We start from the raw sequence: 18,928 nt of genomic DNA, 5'->3' as shown, positions 1-18,928 counted from the left end.
GAAGCTAGAGTGATTTCCACAGACGAACAGAAAGACTGACGGACGGGCATCGCTAAATCGACATAGTTTTTAAGGCTGATCAAGAATATATATATATATATATATACTTTGTCACCAATATTCTTTCCTTCACACCAACACCGATTCAAATTTCAGTATCCTAGCCAATGGTCTAGCATTTAGTACGTTTTGGTATTTTCGGTACTCTTTTTGTTCGAATTCCCAAAAATGTTTTTATATCTGACCTCAAAATACGCAAATGGTAAGCCTTGTATTAAATTCCATGAGGATTCCTGTGGGAGTTGACCACCAATAAAAAATGGTATTTTCCCTCGGAAATGGTGTAGTTGTTTTCGGCCTTTGAGACATCACTTGCCGGAGCACCAAACAATAACTGACCATTGACTATGACTGGTGGTTTAAATTTAATTATCAAAGCTTCGTCATAGTTCATTAAGAATGGGGTCCAGCCATAACCCCATCGGTCGAGAATAAACAAATAATTCTCAGAGAGTTTATTTTATGAGAACGAGAGTCATGTTAATTAATTTTGAGCATTAAATGTTTCGAGGGGATTTTATGGTTGGATGCAACCCTATCTCTCAGAGTAGAGAGAGAGAGAGAGAGAGAGAGAGAGAGAGCAGACTTGAATGTCATTAATAAATGGAAAAATAAAACCAAAACAATGTGACAAGGCGTTTGTCGCAAGAGCAAAGAAAACAATAATAACAACAACAACACGAACAATGCTAATAAAACATTTTTTATTATCTTCTTTGGCAAAGAAACACGATCGCAAGCGAGGTTTGAAATAGTCTCCAATGTTTGAATGAACTTGGTTGGGCCAAGACTTTGTTTTGAGTCTGGAGTCTTGAGGCTCGGATAAACTTTTCGAGAACGAAAGTTTTCTTTCCTTTTTTTGAAAAAAAAAAAAAAAAAATCGTTTATCAAAATTACGTTGCAGAGTCGGGGAAAGAAATCCCAGCTGTGAACAATTATCGCCAACGAAGAAGTCATTCTCAAAGAAAAATCAAGAAACCCCAATGAATCTCAGCTTTAAGCAATTAAGACAGAAAGTGAAATAAACGATGATGATGATGATGAGGATGGAATAAAACAACAGATAAAATAAAAACACAACAAAGAAAACAAGTGCCATCGTGAAAATGAAAACAAAATGCATTTTCATTATTTCCATTTCAAGCCGACCGCACGTAATGCATCAGTGGAAGTAGAAGTGGAGTAGTGAGTGAATGAATCTTGTGGATGCAATATTTCAAAATAACCACAACAGATTTTGCGATTTATAACCACAAAAATCCACAACATATGTGAATCAAAAAAAAAAAAAAAAAAAAAAAAGAGAAAAGAAAAAAAGTTCTGTGAAATTAAAAAATAAATAAAAATAAATATTTCAATGCTCATGACTAAGGCATGATCAGCGAAGCGTTACGCCACAGATCTTGAAAAAATTGAAATTAATTCGAATATTGTACAAATCCATCAACCCACTACTCAGGGCCATAGTATTTATGGTTGCATTTAATACTTTAATTAATGGCAAATGTTTTTTTTTTGTTATTCGCTTAATTAAATTAATCACCAAAAAACGCGAAAAATAAAAGATCTGTGTTGGAAAAAAAGTGAAATTTTTGCGGCATGAAAAATCGCTAGAAACGCATTCGCAATACCAATTAGAAAAATCAATGTGCCGGCTTGTGTGAAAAACGCCGCCGCCGCCACCACCAATTGGAAATTGTAATCGAGCTGTAGCCAAGGAAGAGGTTTGTATGCATGGCGAATAATTTAATAAATTAGTGGAAATTTTTATTAATTGAGAATGTTAATTTTATTAGAATGGAGAGTGAACTATATTTGAAACCAGTAAAGAAAGTCTTAAAGTCGGGCGGGGCCGACTTTATGATACCCTACACCACTTTTCTAATTTAGTAGAGCTCCGCATAACAATTAAAAGTTCATACACGCTATGATTATAATTTAAAGTTCAAAGGACTAAATATGCCGAAGCATTTGTATCTTTTAAATTCGGACTTGTATTGCCCATTTGGTGCACAATTAACTTGAAATCGGATAAAGATATATATGGGAGCTATATCCGAATCGGAACCGATCTCGATAAAATTTGGCAAAAATATTTCTAAGCTGTATTTGATATATTTCGCTGAAAATCGTCGTTACGGAGTGCATATTACAGCTGTAGCTAACAAATATAACAAATCGGAAGAAAAGTATATATGGGAGCTATAGCTATATCTGAACCGATCTTCACCAAATTTGGCATACTAGCTTCTAGACTCAATTCGGTCGTATGTGCCAAATTCCATGCCATTTGGACAAATATTAGACGTTTGGTGCACAATCAAAGGTAAATCGGACGAAGTTATATATGGGAGCTATATCCAAATCTGAACCGATCTTGATAAAATTTAGCAAATGTATTTCTGAGCTGCATTTGATATATTTCCCCAATATTGTTGTTACAGAGTGCATATTACGGCTGCGGGGAACAAAAATAACAAATCGGATGAACAGTATATATGGGAGCTATAGCTATATCTGAACCGATTTCGATAAAATTTGGCATACTTATTTTCAGGCCTAATATGGTTGTATGTGCAAAATTCCATACTATTCGGGCTGATATTACACGTTTGGTGCACAATAAAAAGCAAATCGGACAAAGATATATATGGGAGCTATATCTAAATTTTGACCGATTATCTCCAATTTCAATAGGGTTCGTCCTTGGGCCAAACAAATGATTTTTGCAAAATTTCATTTGGATAGGTCAATAAATGCGAACTGTACTTTGTTTACAAAAATACATGGACAGACGGACGGACATGCATAAATCGACTCAGAATGTGATTCTATGCAGATCATCAAAAGGAACTATGGGTCTATCTCGTTTCCTTTTGTCTGTTACAAACAAATGCACAAAGACATAATACCCTGACCACCTTGTGGTGTAGGGTATAAAAAAAAATAATAATAAATAAAAACCAGTAAAGAAAGTCTTCAAGTCGGGCGGGGTCGACTTTATGATACCCTACACCACTTTGCTAATTAAGTAGAGCTCCACATAACAATTAAAAGTTTTTATGGGAGAATTCAATCATACACGCTATGATTATAATTATAACTTAAAGTTCAAAGGACAAAATATTCCGAAGCATTTGTATCTTTTAAATTCGGAATTGTATTGCCCATTTGGTGCACAATTAATTTGAAATCGGATAAAGATATATATGGGAGCTATATCCAAATCTGAACCGATCTCGATAAAATTTGGCAAAGATATTTCTGAGCTGTATTTGATATATTTCCCTGAATATCGTTGTTACAGAGTGCATATTACGGTTGTGGGTAACAAATATAACAAATCGGATGAATAATATATATGGAAGCTATAGCTATATCTGAACCGATCTTCACCAAATTTGACATACTAGCTTCTAGACTCAATTCGGTCGTAAGTGCCAAATTCCATCCCATTTGGACAAATATTAGACGTTTGGTGCACAATAAAATGTAAATCGGACGAAGTTATATATGGGAGCTATATCCAAATCTGAACCGATCTCGATAAAATCTAGCAAAGGTATTTCTGAACTGCATTTGATATATTTCCCCAAATATTGTTGTTACAGAGTGCATATTACGGCGGCGGTGGACAAAAATAACAAATCGGATGAAAAATATATATGGGAGCTATAGCTATATCTGAACCGATTTCGATCAAATTTGGCACACATATTTTCAGGCCTAATTTGGGTGTATATGCAAAATTCCATACAATTCGGGCTGATATTACACGTTTGGTGCACAATAAAAGGAAATCGGACGAAGATATATATGGGAGCTATATCTAAATTTTGACCGATTATCTCCAATTTCAATAGGGTTCGTCCTTGGGCCAAACAAAAGATCTTTGCAAAATTTCATCTGTATCGGGCAATAAATGCGACCTGTAGTTTGTTTACAAAAATACATGGACAGACGGACGGACGGACGGACAGACGGACGGACGGACATGCATAAATCGACTCAGAATGTGATTCTATGCAGATCACCAAAAGGAACTATGTGTCTATCTCGTTTCCTTTTGCCTGTTACAAACAAATGCACAAAGACATAATACCCTGACCACCTTGTGGTGTAGGGTATAAAAAAATGATGGAGGTTTTATTAAGTTTGTCATTCCGTCTGTAACACCTCGAAATATACATTTTACCCCACCCCACAAAGTATATATATTCTGGATCAGCATAAAATTCTATGTCGATTTAGCGATGTCCGTCCGTCTGTCCGTCTGTGGAATAAACTCTAGCTTCCGAACGAATTGAAGTAGATTGATAAAATTTTACTCAAAATGTATATTATGCCTGCAGGACAATGTGGTATTGAAAATGGTCCACGTTTTGGTTTGCCCCCATATAACAGTACCTCACGATATTCGGTATTTTGATGATTTTAGCGACATTATTTGCGGGAATTGTCTCAAATTTGGCACTTAAAGTTCGTAATGAATACTACAGCCTAAGACATAAAATTGTCTGCGCAGGTCCACGTCTTCGTATAGCCCCCATGTAACGGTACCTCACGATATTCGGTACTTTGTTGATATTGGCGACATTATTCACCGGAATTGTTTCAAATTTGATATTTGATGTTTGTAATGGATACTAAAGCCTGTGACAGGAGATTGTCTGTGCAGATCCACGTCTTCGTATAGCCCCCATATAACGGTACCACCCGATATTCGGTATTTTGATGATTTTAGCGACGTAATTCACAGGAATTGTTTCAAATTTGGTACTTGAAGTTCGAAATGTATACTACAACCTAAGACAGAAAATTGTTTGTGCAGGTCCAGGTCTTCGTATAGCCCCCATTTAACTGTACCTCCCGATATTGGGTATTTTGATGATTTTAGCAACATTATTCACCATTTTTTTTTTTTTTTTTGAAGTTTCGCATTTGAATATTGCAATGGCTTATGATAAAAGTTACCTATGCAGGTCCATGTCGTCTTATAGACCCTAACAGCTGCATTCGGTATTTTTAAGATTCTAACAGAATTTTTAACGGATTTTAATGTTTTTGAGAATTGCCAAATTCATTCCAAATGGTGGAGGATATTCAAAGTTCGGCCCGCCCAATCCTACAGCTTTTTTACTTTTTTGAAGAATATTTTTTTCTAGGATATATGGAATAACCAGTGTTGGATTTTTAAGCAGATTCTAGGCAATATCCTCGTAATTTTTTTTTAAAATATTTTTATTTTTAAAATATTTTAAATGACAGATCTTTTTAAATATATTTTTCAAATTTTAAAAATATTTTCAATGACAAATTGACCAATAATCCAGAAGTTTTTACGAGGAATTTTATAGTCCTGGATTTAATAATTTTTTCAAGAACAAATTCTTAAAACAAATAAAATTCACAAATAATTGAGGATTTTTCAAAAATAGGACAAATAATCGAAAATTTTAATAATCATGGATTTTTTTCAAAGAATTAAAAAAAAAAAAATCAAAACTCTTACAAATAATCATTAAAATTCCTTGATTTTTTAAAAATATTCTTGCAAGCAGCAAAGATTTTTCAACAAAGTAGGATTTTCAAATATTTCTTTAACGATCAATTGACAATTTTTTAATACTTTTCAAAAATTTAAATTCTTAAAAAAAAATGTCCATGAACTAACAGACCTTCAATCATTAATTGTAAAAAAAATTAATAACCAATTTCAAATAATATCAGATTTAAAAATAGATATTTTCAACGATTTTTTGAACAATAATACTGTGCAACAAAATACAATTTTTTCAACAAATACCGGAAAATTCCAGGTGATTATGAGAGTAGAGCAGCAGAAAAAAAGAAGGCAAAGGTGTCAAATTTTCCCCTCCCACCAACATATACCTCCATATCAAATTTGAGAATTCCAGCCGTATTCATTGACCCAATACAAAATATAGTATCATTTAGTACTTTTCGTACAATTATGGTACAAATTTCCCAAACCGCCTCTACAGGCTGAGATGAAAAAAACTGCAACCAACTTCAGACTGCTGTCATTTCTAAGCGACTCGTCCGACAGCTATTAAAATTATTCCAGTGACAGCTCATTATATTGTTTACAAGCGTACAAAAATATTTTGATAAGCATTTTTCAGAAAACAAGTTAAAAAGTTGTAAGTTCGGCTGGGTCGATCTTTTAATACCCTCCACCATTTGGAACGATTTTGGCAAATTTCAAAAAAATAAAATCCGTTAAAAAAATTCTTTTAAAATCTTAAAAATACCGAATGTAGGCGTATATTAGGGTCTATACGACGACGTGGACCTGCATAGGTAACATTTGTCATAAGCCATTACAATATTCAAATGCGAAACTTAAATAAAAACCGAAAATTATGTACCTAAAATCATAAAAATAACGAATATGGGGAGGTACCGTTATATGGGGGCTATACGAAGACATGGACCTGCAAAGACAATTTTCTGTCATAGGCTGTAGTATCCATTACGAACATTAAATACCAAATTTGGAACAATTCCGGTGAATAATGTAGCTAAAATCGACAAAATACCGAATATCAGGAGGTACCGTTATAAGGGGGCTGTACGACGACGTGGACCTGGACAGACAATTTTCTGTCATAGGCTGTAGCATCCATTATGAATTTCAAATACAAAATTTGAAACAATTCCAGTGAATAATGTCGCTAAAATCATCGAAATACCGAATATCGGAAGGTAGCGTTATATGGGGGCTATACGAAGACGTGGACCAGCACAGACAATTTTCTGTTATGGGCTGTAGTATCCATTACAAACTTCAAGTACCAAATTTGAAACAATTCCGATGAATTATGTCGCTAAAATCATCAAAAATACCGAATATCGGGATGGACCGTATTATGGGGGCTATACGAAGACGTGGACCTTCACAGACGATTTTCTGTGTTAAGCTGTAGTATCCATTACGAACTTCAAATACCGAATTTAAACAATTCCGGTGAATAATGTAGCTAGAATCACCAAAATATCGAATATCGGGAGGTACCGTTATATGGGGGCTATACGATGACGTTGACCTGGACATACAATTTTCTGTCATAGGCTGTAGCATTCATTACGAACTTCGAATTCGAAATTTGAAACACTTCCGTTAAATAATGTCGCTAAAATCATCAAAATACCGAATATATGGAGTTATCGTTATATGGGGGCTATACGAAGACGTGGGCCTGCACAGACAATTTGCTGTCATAGGCTGTAGTATCCATTACGAACAACAAGAGCCAAATTTGAAACGATTCCGGCGAATAATGTTGCTAAAATCATCAACATACCGAATATCGGGAGGTACCGTTATATGGGGGCTATACGACGACGTGGACCTGGACAGACAATTTTCTGTCATAGGCTGTAGCATCCATTACGAACTTCAAATACAAAATTTGAGTCACTTTCGGTAAATAATGTCGCTAAAATCATCAAAATACCGAATATCGGGAGGTAACGTTATAAGGGGGCTATACGAAGACGTGGACCTGTCCAGACGATTTTCTGTCTTAATCTGAAGTATCCATTACGAACTTCAAATACCAAAATTGAAACAATTCCGGTAAATAATGCCGCTAGAATCATCAAAATACCGCATATCGGGAGGTACCGTTATATGGGGGCTATACGAAGACGTGGACCTACATGGCCCATTTTCAATATCAAGTCAGATATAGTAGTATAGATATAGTCATGCAGATATAGTACACATTTTAGTAAAATTTTATCAACCTACTTCATTTCGTTCGGAAGCTAGAGTGATTTCCTCAGACGGACGCACATTGATAAATCGACATAGAATTTTATGCTGATCAAGAATATATATAAAGGGTGATTTTTTTGAGGTTACGATTTTCATGCATTAGTATTTGACAGATCACGTGGCATTTCAGACATGGTGTCAAAGAGAAAGATGCTCAGTATGCTTTGACATTTCATCATGAATAGACTTACTAACGAGCAACGCTTGCAAATCATTGAATTTTATTACCAAAACCAGTGTTCGGTTCGAAATGTGTTTCACGCTTTACGTCCGATTTATGGTCTACATAATCGAGCAAGTGAGCAAACAATTAATGCGATTGTGACCAAGTTTCGCACTCAGTTTACTTTATTGGACATTAAACCAACCACACGAATGCGTACAGTGCGTACAGAAGAGAATATTGCGTCTGTTTCTGAGAGTGTTGCGGAAGACCGTGAAATGTCGATTCGTCGCCGTTCGCAGCAATTGGGTTTGTGTTATTCGACCACATGGAAGATTTTACGCAAAGATCTTGGTGTAAGACCATATAAAATACAGCTCGTGCAAGAACTGAAGCCGAACGATCTGCCACGACGTCGAATTTTCAGTGAATGGGCCCTAGAAAAGTTGGCAGAAAATCCGCTTTTTTATCGACAATTTTTGTTCAGCGATTAGGCTCATTTCTGGTTGAATGGCTACGTAAATAAGCAAAATTGCCGCATTTGGAGTGAAGAGCAACCAGAAGCCGTTCAAGAACTGCCCGTGCATCCCGAAAAATGCACTGTTTGGTGTGGTTTGTACGCTGGTGGAATCATTGGACCGTATTTTTTTCAAAGATGCTGTTGGACGCAACGTTACGGTGAATGGCGATCGCTATCGTTCGATGCTATCAAACTTTTTGTTGCCAAAAATGGAAGAACTGAACTTGGTTGACATGTGGTTTCAACAAGATGGCGCTACATGCCACACAGCTCGCGATTCTATGGCCATTTTGAGGGAAAACTTCGGAGAACAATTCATCTCAAGAAATGCACCGGTAAGTTGGCCACCAAGATCATGCGATTTGACGCCTTTAGACTATTTTTGTGGGGCTACGTCAAGTCTAAAGTCTACAGAAATAAGCCAGCAACTATTCCAGCTTTGGAAGACAACATTTCCGAAGAAATTCGGGCTATTCCGGCCGAAATGCTCGAAAAAGTTGCCCAAAATTGGACTTTCCGAATGGACCACCTAAGACACAGCCGCGGTCAACATTTAAATGAAATTATCTTCAAAAAGTAAATGTCATGGACCAATCTAACGTTTCAAATAAAGAACCGATGAGATTTTGCAAATTTTATGCGTTTTTTTTAAAAAAAAGTTATCAAGCTCTTAACAAATCACTCTTTACTTTGTAGGGTCTAAAATGTATATTTCGAGGTGTTTCCAACGGAATGGCAAGCTTAAGAGGGAGGGTATAAAAAGGGTGAGATGAAAAAACTGCAACCAACTTCAGTCTTCAGACTTGGCCGCACATGGCATGGTTACGAAATGAGGTTTCTCGCTTCATTTCCAGCGCACAATGGCCACCAAAATCTCCGGATACCAATCCGTTGGACTATTGTGTCTGGAGTATTTTGAAAAATAAGGTTGACACTAAAAAATACCAAAGTCTAGATCACCTCAAGCAAACTCTTCGCCGGGAATAGGCCAAAATACCGCAGAGCAACATTCGGGCAGCGTGTTACGGTTTCATTGGCAATTCGAACAAATCTAAACTTATTCTAAAATTTGATGCTATTTCCGAAATTTTCTGCTTTCATTTAATAAAATTTAAAAAACAAAAATATAAAAATTATGGCTTTTAACTTTGTTGCAATTTTTTTCATCTCACCCTACTTTTATAAGTGGTTTAAGGGAGAGAGAGAGATATATATACTCAACATCCGTCCAAATTTTCACATGTGCGACTCAAGATTTTTATATATTTTTATGAGCTTTTCGTGCCATAAAGCTTTAGTCATCACATTCATATATATATTTATAATTATCTATAATAAGATCAGGGGCCTTACCCGAGGAACCATATTTTTATGGATTGAATATGATAAAAATAAGACAGGTATTAAAGTAAATATAGTGATTCACCTCGACAAATAGCATAACAGCTATAATTGCTAAATAATAATAAAAACATTTTCAATAAAATTAAGTTATCTAAATTGCAAAGAAAATTTTATGGGTTTTTTTTCAGAGAACGACTACAAACTATGCCTTTGCATCAAAATATTATTTAATCACGGAAATAATTGCCATCCCCCTCCAAAAAAAAAAAAAAAAAAACAAGTAAGCAAAGGCTACAGTGGAGCGGGGCCGACCGTTGAATACCCTACAACACTATAATAAACGATACAGTTAATATAGGCGAGATACTCGAAAGAATTCCACAAGATATTGTGACAAATAATAAAAGAAAACCATCAGGTTTCGTTCTCTAATTTTCGAATAATAGCAACTTAAACTTATTTGCTCATTTCCAATTTATTGGTAGATGTTGCACGTAAATGGTCTTCCTAGATCTGGAACCAATATTTCCCAAAGACCTATAACCTCTCAGAAGTGGCAAAAGATCAACATTTATTATTGGTTTTTGACTAAAACGCATCTATATGAGATACAGACATTTGACTATATTCTTCAATCAAATCAGCGTTACGAAATAGTCAGAAGTGCGTCTTTCCTGTATTTGTGAATTCTCCAAGAAGTCACTGTAATGGACATTTTCGTATTTTGTCTACAAAAGTTGGCAAACTCCTTCACACATTGAATATTTTTGGATGGCCATCCAAAACTGCTTGGCTTTTGCAATGTCCGGTAACCCCCATAATTACGACCTGCTGACAATTTTGCAGTTTTTTGGTCCATTTCAACCCCTAAATATATGGCGATCATCTCCAAAAAGAATAGGCTTTTATTCTGACCCTCATCTTATCTCCATGCAAAATTTCGTAAGGATCGGGCCATAAATGCGATCTGTATATGATATCCTGATATCCTAACTACTTAGTTTTGTAAGCTGTAGAAATATTACCAAATATTTAATTCAAAATGAAAATATGCCAAAAATATGACAAAATTGAAAAAATATGAGAAAATGTTAGAAAATCAATATTTTCATCTTTAGAGAGATATTTTTATGCGATTTTTTAGACGTTTTTTCTTTCCCGCCAAGAGGCCATTCTGAATTAATGAGAACTGTCGAAATCAGTTCAGCCGTTCTCGAAATATAAGAGATCTTTCAAGCATATCTTCTTTGATAGACATATATATCGCACATATTTTGCTATATATCCGTTTCGTTGGATGTTAACATCAATGTAAAGATCAGAAGTAACCTTGTCATGGCTTTGTGATTTCGCCGGGATTTAAAATATTAGCGGTTTAATGAAAAATTTTGAATATATATGGTCTATTTTACCCGCTAAATATTATCCGATGACCACCCAAATTGGTAGGATTCTTCTCTGCCCTAAACTCTAGTACATGCGAAATTCCGCGTCGATTGGTCTATAATTGTGACCTGTAGAGCAAGTGCAAAATCAGGATTTTTTTCAGTTTTTGGTCCATTTCAACCCCTAAATATTATGCGATCATCACCAAAAGAAATAGGGTTCTATTCTGACCCTAGCCCCACCTCCATTTTAAATTTCGTGAAGATCGGACCATAATTGCGACCTGTAGAGTGATTACAAATTAACATGGACAGACGGACGGACGGACATACATAGCTAGATCGACTCAGCTCGGCGAGATAGGAAGATCCATGTATACTTTCCTATGTGGGAAATCAATATTTCGTGGTGTTACATAATTTTTGGCCCAATCAAACTTATAATACCCCCAACACATAGTGTTGTAGGCTATTAAAAGCGGCAGTTTTGGAGCAAAATTTTAATAACTTTGCCTTGATGAATTTTATTTACTTGCAATTAAACCAAAAACACAAAAAACTGGCACTCCAAAAAAAGTTAATAAAACTTCCGGTGACCCCATAACACTAAATGCAAAGCAAAGCGGCCATCCAGTTCCCATCTGCCGCCAGTGCCACAATACTAAATTAGGTTTGACTTCTTCTGAGAAAAAAAAATAAAAAAACAGCTTCAAACCATGAATTAATATTTCGTTTTTTAACTGCAAAACTGGCCACTAAGGCCTAACCCACAAACAAAAAAAACACCAAAAAAATTAAACAAAACACACATCACCAACTGACAGCCGCACCAATGAGATAAGTACAAGTTTAAGTTAATGTAGATTAAATTTATTAAGATTAATGTTAACTGCCAATTTAAACGCAGTTCACAACTGCATTACCATTTCTGTCCAAAGTGCAAGTTCGCCCGAGGGAGTGAGTTTTACAGAGAGAGGAGAGAATGGTGGTGACATTTTTTTTTTTGGTGTTGGGGTGAGTCGCATATATGCAGGCATTTAGAGAAGGGGGTCACATTGAGAGCAATAGTTACTCTTTAGCCTATTGACATTTGATGTTACGGAGTCATGACGATCTGTCAACTTGTGGACATGGTGTTCATGACTGACAATTGACAGTGAGTTCGAATGGTTAGGGGTGAGGGGGAAAGATATAAAATTAAATTTGGAATAATTGAAGGTGTTTTATGGGAATACCTCTCATGGGCTTCTTTGAAGAGACATCTTCGAAGATTGAGATTTCTCACGGACTTCTGTGAAAATACCTCTGATGGGCATCTTCGAAGGGATTTCTCACGGACTTCTATGAAAAGACATTTCACTGTCGTCTATGAGAAGATCTTTCACATTCTTCTATGAGAATACCTCGCACGGACTCTCATGAGCAAAGTTCTCAAGGTCTTTTATGAGAAGATCTCTCACGCCTTCTATGAAAAAACCACTCTCGGTATTCTATGAGAAGACCTCTCACGGTCTTCTGTGAGATGATTTCAAATTGTGCTCTATGAGAAAAGTTCTCACGCTCTTCCACGAGAAGAGTTCTCACGGTCTTCCATGAGAAGGCCTCTCATGGCCCTTTTTGATAAGACCTCCCTATCTCATAAGAGAAGACCTTTCATGGTCTCCTATGAGATAAACCCTCATAATCTTCTATGAGAAGACCTCTCATGGTCTTCAATGAGAAGACCTATCATAGTCTTCCTTGAGAAGACCTCTCACCGTCTTCTATGAGAAGACCTCTCACGGTCTTCTACGAGAAGACCTCTTACGGTCTTCTACGAGAAGACCTCTTACGGTCTTCTATGAGAAGACCTCTTACGGTCTTCTATGAGAAGACCTCTTACGGTCTTCTATGAGAAGACCTCTTATGGTCTTCTATGAGAAGACCTCTCACCGTCTTCTATGAGAAGACCTCTCACCGTCTTCTATGAGAAGACCTCTCACCGTCTTCTATGAGAAGACCTCTCACCGTCTTCTATGGGAAGACCTCTCACCGTCTTCTATGAGAAGACCTCTCACCGTCTTCTATGGGAAGACCTCTCACCGTCTTCTATGAGAAGACCTCTTACGGTCTTCTATGAGAAGACCTCTCACGGTCTTCTATGAGAAGACCTCTCACGGTCTTCTATGAGAAGACCTCTCACGGTCTTCTGTGAGAAAACCTCATGGTCTTCAGTGAGAAGAACTTTCAAGGTCTTCTAGAAGAAGACCTATCAAGGTCTTCTATGAGAAGACCTCTCCAGGTCTTCTATGAGAAGACCTCTCAAGGTCTTCTATGAGAAGACCTCTCGCGGTCTGTGAGATGATTTCTGATTGTGCTCTATGAGAGAAGTACGAGAAGAGTTCTCACGGTCTTCTATGAGAAGACCTCTCACGGTCTTCTATGAGAAGACCTCTCACGGTCTTCTATGAGAAGACCTCTCACGGTCTTCTATGAGAGACCTCTCACGGTCTTCTATGAGAAGACCTCTCACGGTCTTCTATGAGAAGACCTCTCATGGTCTTCTGTGAGAAGACCTCTCAAGGACTTCTATGAGAAGACCTCTCATGGTCTTCTATGAGAAGACTTCTCATGGTCTTCTGTGAGTAGACTTCATGGTCTTCCATGAGTAGACCTCTCAGGGTCTTCTGTGAGAAGACTCTCATGGTCTTCCATGAGAAGACCTCTCATGGTCTTCCATGAGAAGACCTCTCATGGTCTTCCATGAGAAGACCTTTCACGGTCTTCTGTGAGAAGACCTCTCACCGTCTTCTGTGAGAAGTCGTCATGGTATTCTATGGGAAGACCTCTCACGGTCTTCTATGAGAAGACCTCTCACGGTCTTCTATGAGAAGACCTCTCACGGTCTTCTATGAGAAGACCTCTCACGGTCTTCTATGAGAAGACCTCTCACGGTCTTCTATGAGAAGACCTCTCACGGTCTTCTATGAGAAGACCTCTCACGGTCTTCTATGAGAAGACCTCTCACGGTCTTCTATGAGAAGACCTCTCACGGTCTTCAATGAGAAGACCTCTCACGGTCTTCAATGAGAAGACCTCTCACGGTCTTCAATGAGAAGACCTCTCACGGTCTTCTATGAGAAGACCTCTCACGGTCTTCTATCAGAAGACCTCTCATGGTCTTCCATGAGTAGACCTCTCATGGTCTTCCATGAGTAGACCTCTCACGGTCTTCAATGAGAAGACCTCTCACTGTCTTCTATGAGAAGACCTTTCACGGTCTTCTATGAGAAGACCTTTCACGGTCTTCTATGAGAAGACCTTTCACGGTCTTCTGTGAGAAGACCTCTCACGGTCTTCCATGAGAAGACCTCTCACGGTCTTTTATGAGAAGACCTCTCAGGGTCTTTTATGAGAAGACCTCTCGTGGTCTTCTGTGAGAAGACCTCTCATGGTCTTCTGTGAGAAGACCTCTCATGGTCTTCTATGAGAAGATCTCTCACTGTCTTCTATGAGAAGACCTCTCACGGTCTTCTATGAGAAGATCTCTTCTAGCAGAGAAGACCTTTCATGGTCTTCTATGACAAGACCTTTCATGGTCTTCTATGACAAGACCTTTCATGGTCTTCTATGAGAAGACCTCTCACGGTCTTCTATGAGAAGACCTCTCACGGTCTTCTATGAGAAGACCTCTCACGGTCTTCTATGAGAAGACCTCTCACGGTCTTTTATGAGAAGACCTCTCACGGTCTTCTATGAGAAGACCTCCCATGAACTTCTGTGAGAAGATATCATGGTCTTCTAGCAGTGAAGACCTTTAATGGCCTTCTGGGATAACACCTTACATGGTCTTCTAGCAGAGAAGACCTTCCATGGTCTTCTATGAGAAGACCTCTTATGGTTTTCTGTGAGAAGACCTCTTATGGTCTTCTACGAGAAGACCTCTTATGGTCTTCTGTGAGAAGACTTCTTATGGGATTCTAGCAGAGAAGACCGCTCATAGTCTTCTAGCAGAGAAGACTTCTCATGGTCTCCTTGGTTTTCTATAAGACCATTCATGGTCTTCTATGGAAAGACCTTCCATGGTCTTCTGTGAGAAGACCTCTCACGGTCTTCTATAAGAAGATCTTTCATGGTCTTCTGTGAGAAGACCTTCCATGGTCTTCTATGAGAAAATTTCAGTTTTCTTCCGTGACAAGACTTCATGGTCTTATTTGAAAAGACCTCTCACGAGGAGAAGACCTGTCACGGACCTCTTTTCTATGAGAAGATCTGCACGGACCTCTCTTCTTTAAGAAGGCCTTTTAGGAGAATATCTCTCACTATGTTTTAAGAGAAAATCTCAGGGTCAATTTTCTTATGGAATACCATGACCTCCTCTCCCATGAAACCTCGTTAATTTTCACTGAACTTTTTTTCAACTTCCACCCCAGTTCTGCTGAGCCGTGGGTTATCCCATTTGACTTGCCATGAATTATGAACTGTTGTGCGTAGAGAGAGGCACTCATCAAAATAAATTGCAAACTATGTCGTTTCGCAGCGCCAGCACTTGACTGACATACATATGCTGATGTATGTCTACATACATGCATGAGTTGTAAACATAAACATTAAAGTTCAACTTTGATCGCAAAAACTTAGGCCCCTCAAACCCCGCCCCACTCCCACGATCCCTGCGACCAAACAGCAAACGCAAAATACAAGTCAAGTCATCATCAAATCAAGTGTTTCATGGCTTTGTTTGAGCCACAAAAATTTATGCGGACGGATGGATAAATGGATGACATGGGGGATGATCAGCGTTGATTAACCCTCAATTAGATTATGACAATTTTTATGAGCGGCTGGCTATGTTTGGTCAGTCAGTTTTTTACTGGAATAATACCGATTTTAATTAAAACTGGAAATGACAAGGAAAAAGAAACGCAACACAGTTCAAACACTGATGATGATGATGATGAAGTGAAACATAACTGCAGTTGTTTTTTATCTTTTCTGTTTTGTAGCGGCCGTTAAATGTGAGCGCTTTTTTCAAATTCTCTGGTTTTTTTGTGATATTTTCCAAGTGAACAACGAAAAAACTGAACTTCCTAGTCCTGGCTGCTGTGGCTGTTTTAATTAATTAAACGTAATTATGAACGAAAATTTACTTTGAATTCATATGTCTCATTTCAAAGAAGTAGACTGGCCGAACAGGGGAAGAAAAAAGGAAAGAAAAAAAATAAGAATTAAATTCGAAACACAATTCGTTGAAACTTGGGACACAAGTTTTCGCAATTGAGGGTTAAACGTGGTCTTTTCAAGGAATATAATTTCTGAAGGACAAACGTGGATTTTTTTAAGTTGTATCTAAGGATCCTACAAACTTGGAATAAATATTTTCGAACGGACCAAAAATTTGGATTTTTTAATATTTTCTTAAGGACCAAAGCGGATCAATGTAGATTTTTTAAAAATATTTTCTAAAGGACCAAAATACCTAAACGTTGATTTTTTAAAAATATCTTCTAAAGGACCAAAATACCTATAAACGTGGATTTTTTTAAAAATATTTTCTAAAGGACCAAAAGTCCAATAGGCGTGGATTTTTTAAAAATATTTTCTAAAGGACAAAAAGACCTATAAACGTTGATTTTTTAAAAATATTTTCTAAAGGACCAAAAGACCTATAAACGTGGATTTTTTAAAAATATTTTCTAAAGGACCAAAAGACCTATAAACGTGGATTTTTTGAAAAATATTTTCTAATGGACCAAAAGACCTATAAACGTGGATTTTTTAAAAATATTTTCTAAAGGACCAAAAGACCTATAAACGTGGATTTTTTAAAAATATTTTCTAAAGGACCAAAAGACCTATAAACGTGGATTTTTTGAAAAATATTTTCTAATGGACCAAAAGACCTATAAACGTGGATTTTTTAAAAATATTTTCTAAAGGACCAACAAACGTGGATTTTTCAAAAATATTTCCTAAAGGACCAACAAACGTTGATTTTTTAAAAATATCTTCTAAAGGACCAAAATACCTATAAACGTGGATTTTTTTAAAAATATTTTCTAAAGGACCAGAAGACCAACAAACGTGTATTTTTTAAAAATATTTTCTAAAGGACCAAAATACCTATAAACGTGGATTTTTTTAAAAATATTTTCTAAAGGACCAGAAGACCAACAAACGTGTATTTTTTAAAAATATTTTCTAAAGGACCAGAAGACCAACAAACGTGGATTTTTTAAAAATATTTTCTAAAGGACCAAAAGACCTATAAACGTGGATTTTTTAAAAATATTTTCTAAAGGACCAGAAGACCAACAAACGTGGATTTTTTAAAAATATTTTCTAAAGGACCAAAAGACCTATAAACGTGGATTTTTTAAAAATATTTTCTAAAGGACCAACGAGGATTTTTTAAAAATATTTTCTAAAGGACCAAAATACCTATAAACGTGGATTTTTTAAAAATATTTTCTAAAGGACCAACGAGGATTTTTTAAAAATATTTTCTAAAGGACCAAAATACCTATAAAAGTGGATTTTTTAAAAATATTTTCTAAAAAACCAAAACACCTATAAACGTGGATTTTTTAAAAATATTTTCTAAAGGTCCTATAAACGTGGATTTTTTAAAAATATTTTCTAAAGGTCCTATAAACGTGGATTTTTTAAAAATATTTTCTAAAGGTCCTATAAACGTGGATTTTTTAAAAATATTTTCTAAAGGTCCTATAAACGTGGATTTTTTAAAATATATTTTCTGAAGGACCTATAAACGTGGATTTTTTAAAATATATTTTCTGAAGGACCTATAAACGTGGATTTTTTAAAATATATTTTCTGAAGGACCTATAAACGTGGAATTTTTAAAATATATTTTCTGAAGGACCTATAAACGTGGATTTTTTAAAATATATTTTCTAAAGGACCAAAACACCTATAAACGTGGATTTTTTAAAAATATTTTCTAAAGGACCAAAAGACCTGTAAACGTGGAGTTTTTAAAAATATTTTCCAAAGGACCAAAAGACCTATAAACGTGGATTTTTTAAAAATATTTTCTAAAGGACCAAAAAATCTATAAACGTGGAGTTTTTAAAAATATTTTCCAAAGGACCAAAAGACCTATAAACGTGGATTTTTTAAAAATATTTTCTAAAGGACCAAAAAATCTATAAACGTGGAGTTTTTAAAAATATTTTCCAAAGGACCAAAAGACCTATAAACGTGGATTTTTTAAAAATATTTTCTAAAGGACCAAAAGCCCTATAGACGTGGATTTTTTTGAAAATATTTTCTAAAGGACAAAAGACCTGTATTTTTTAAATATATTTTCTAATGGACAAAAAGGCCTACGTGGATTTTTTAAAAAAATTTTCTAAAGGACCAACGTGGATTTTTTAAAAATATTTTCTAAAGGACCAACGTGGATTTTTTAAAAATATTTTCTAAAGGACCAACGTGGATTTTTTAAAATATTTTCTAAAGGACCAACGTGGATTTTTTAAAAATATTTTCTAAAGGACCAACGTGGATTTTTTAAAAATATTTTCTAAAGGACCAACGTGAATTTTTTAAAAATATTTTCTAAAGGACCAACGTGGATTTTTTAAAAATATTTTCTAAAGGACCAACGTGGATTTTTTAAAAATATTTTCTAAAGGACCAACGTGGAT

The 18,928-nt window shown here is 36.0% G+C and overlaps 1 protein-coding gene across 1 annotated transcript in view; it reads left to right on the top strand.

Moving 5' to 3' along the window:
- The first annotated feature begins 1,395 nt into the window (after positions 1–1,395).
- Positions 1,396–18,928, top strand: part of LOC131806683 (protein trapped in endoderm-1-like) — a 31,142-nt gene continuing 13,609 nt past the window's right edge. Inside the window, exon 1 of the mRNA XM_059131224.1 lies at positions 1,396–1,784. The gene's annotated coding sequence lies outside the window, so the exon portion shown is untranslated. The remainder of the gene's footprint in view (positions 1,785–18,928) is intronic.

Source organism: Musca domestica, unplaced genomic scaffold, assembly GCF_030504385.1.
Source record: "Musca domestica strain aabys unplaced genomic scaffold, Musca_domestica.polishedcontigs.V.1.1 83, whole genome shotgun sequence".
Taxonomy (NCBI): Eukaryota; Metazoa; Arthropoda; class Insecta; order Diptera; family Muscidae; genus Musca; species Musca domestica.
Note: the sequence above shows the minus strand (reverse complement) of the source record. Positions and strands in the feature narration are given on the sequence as shown.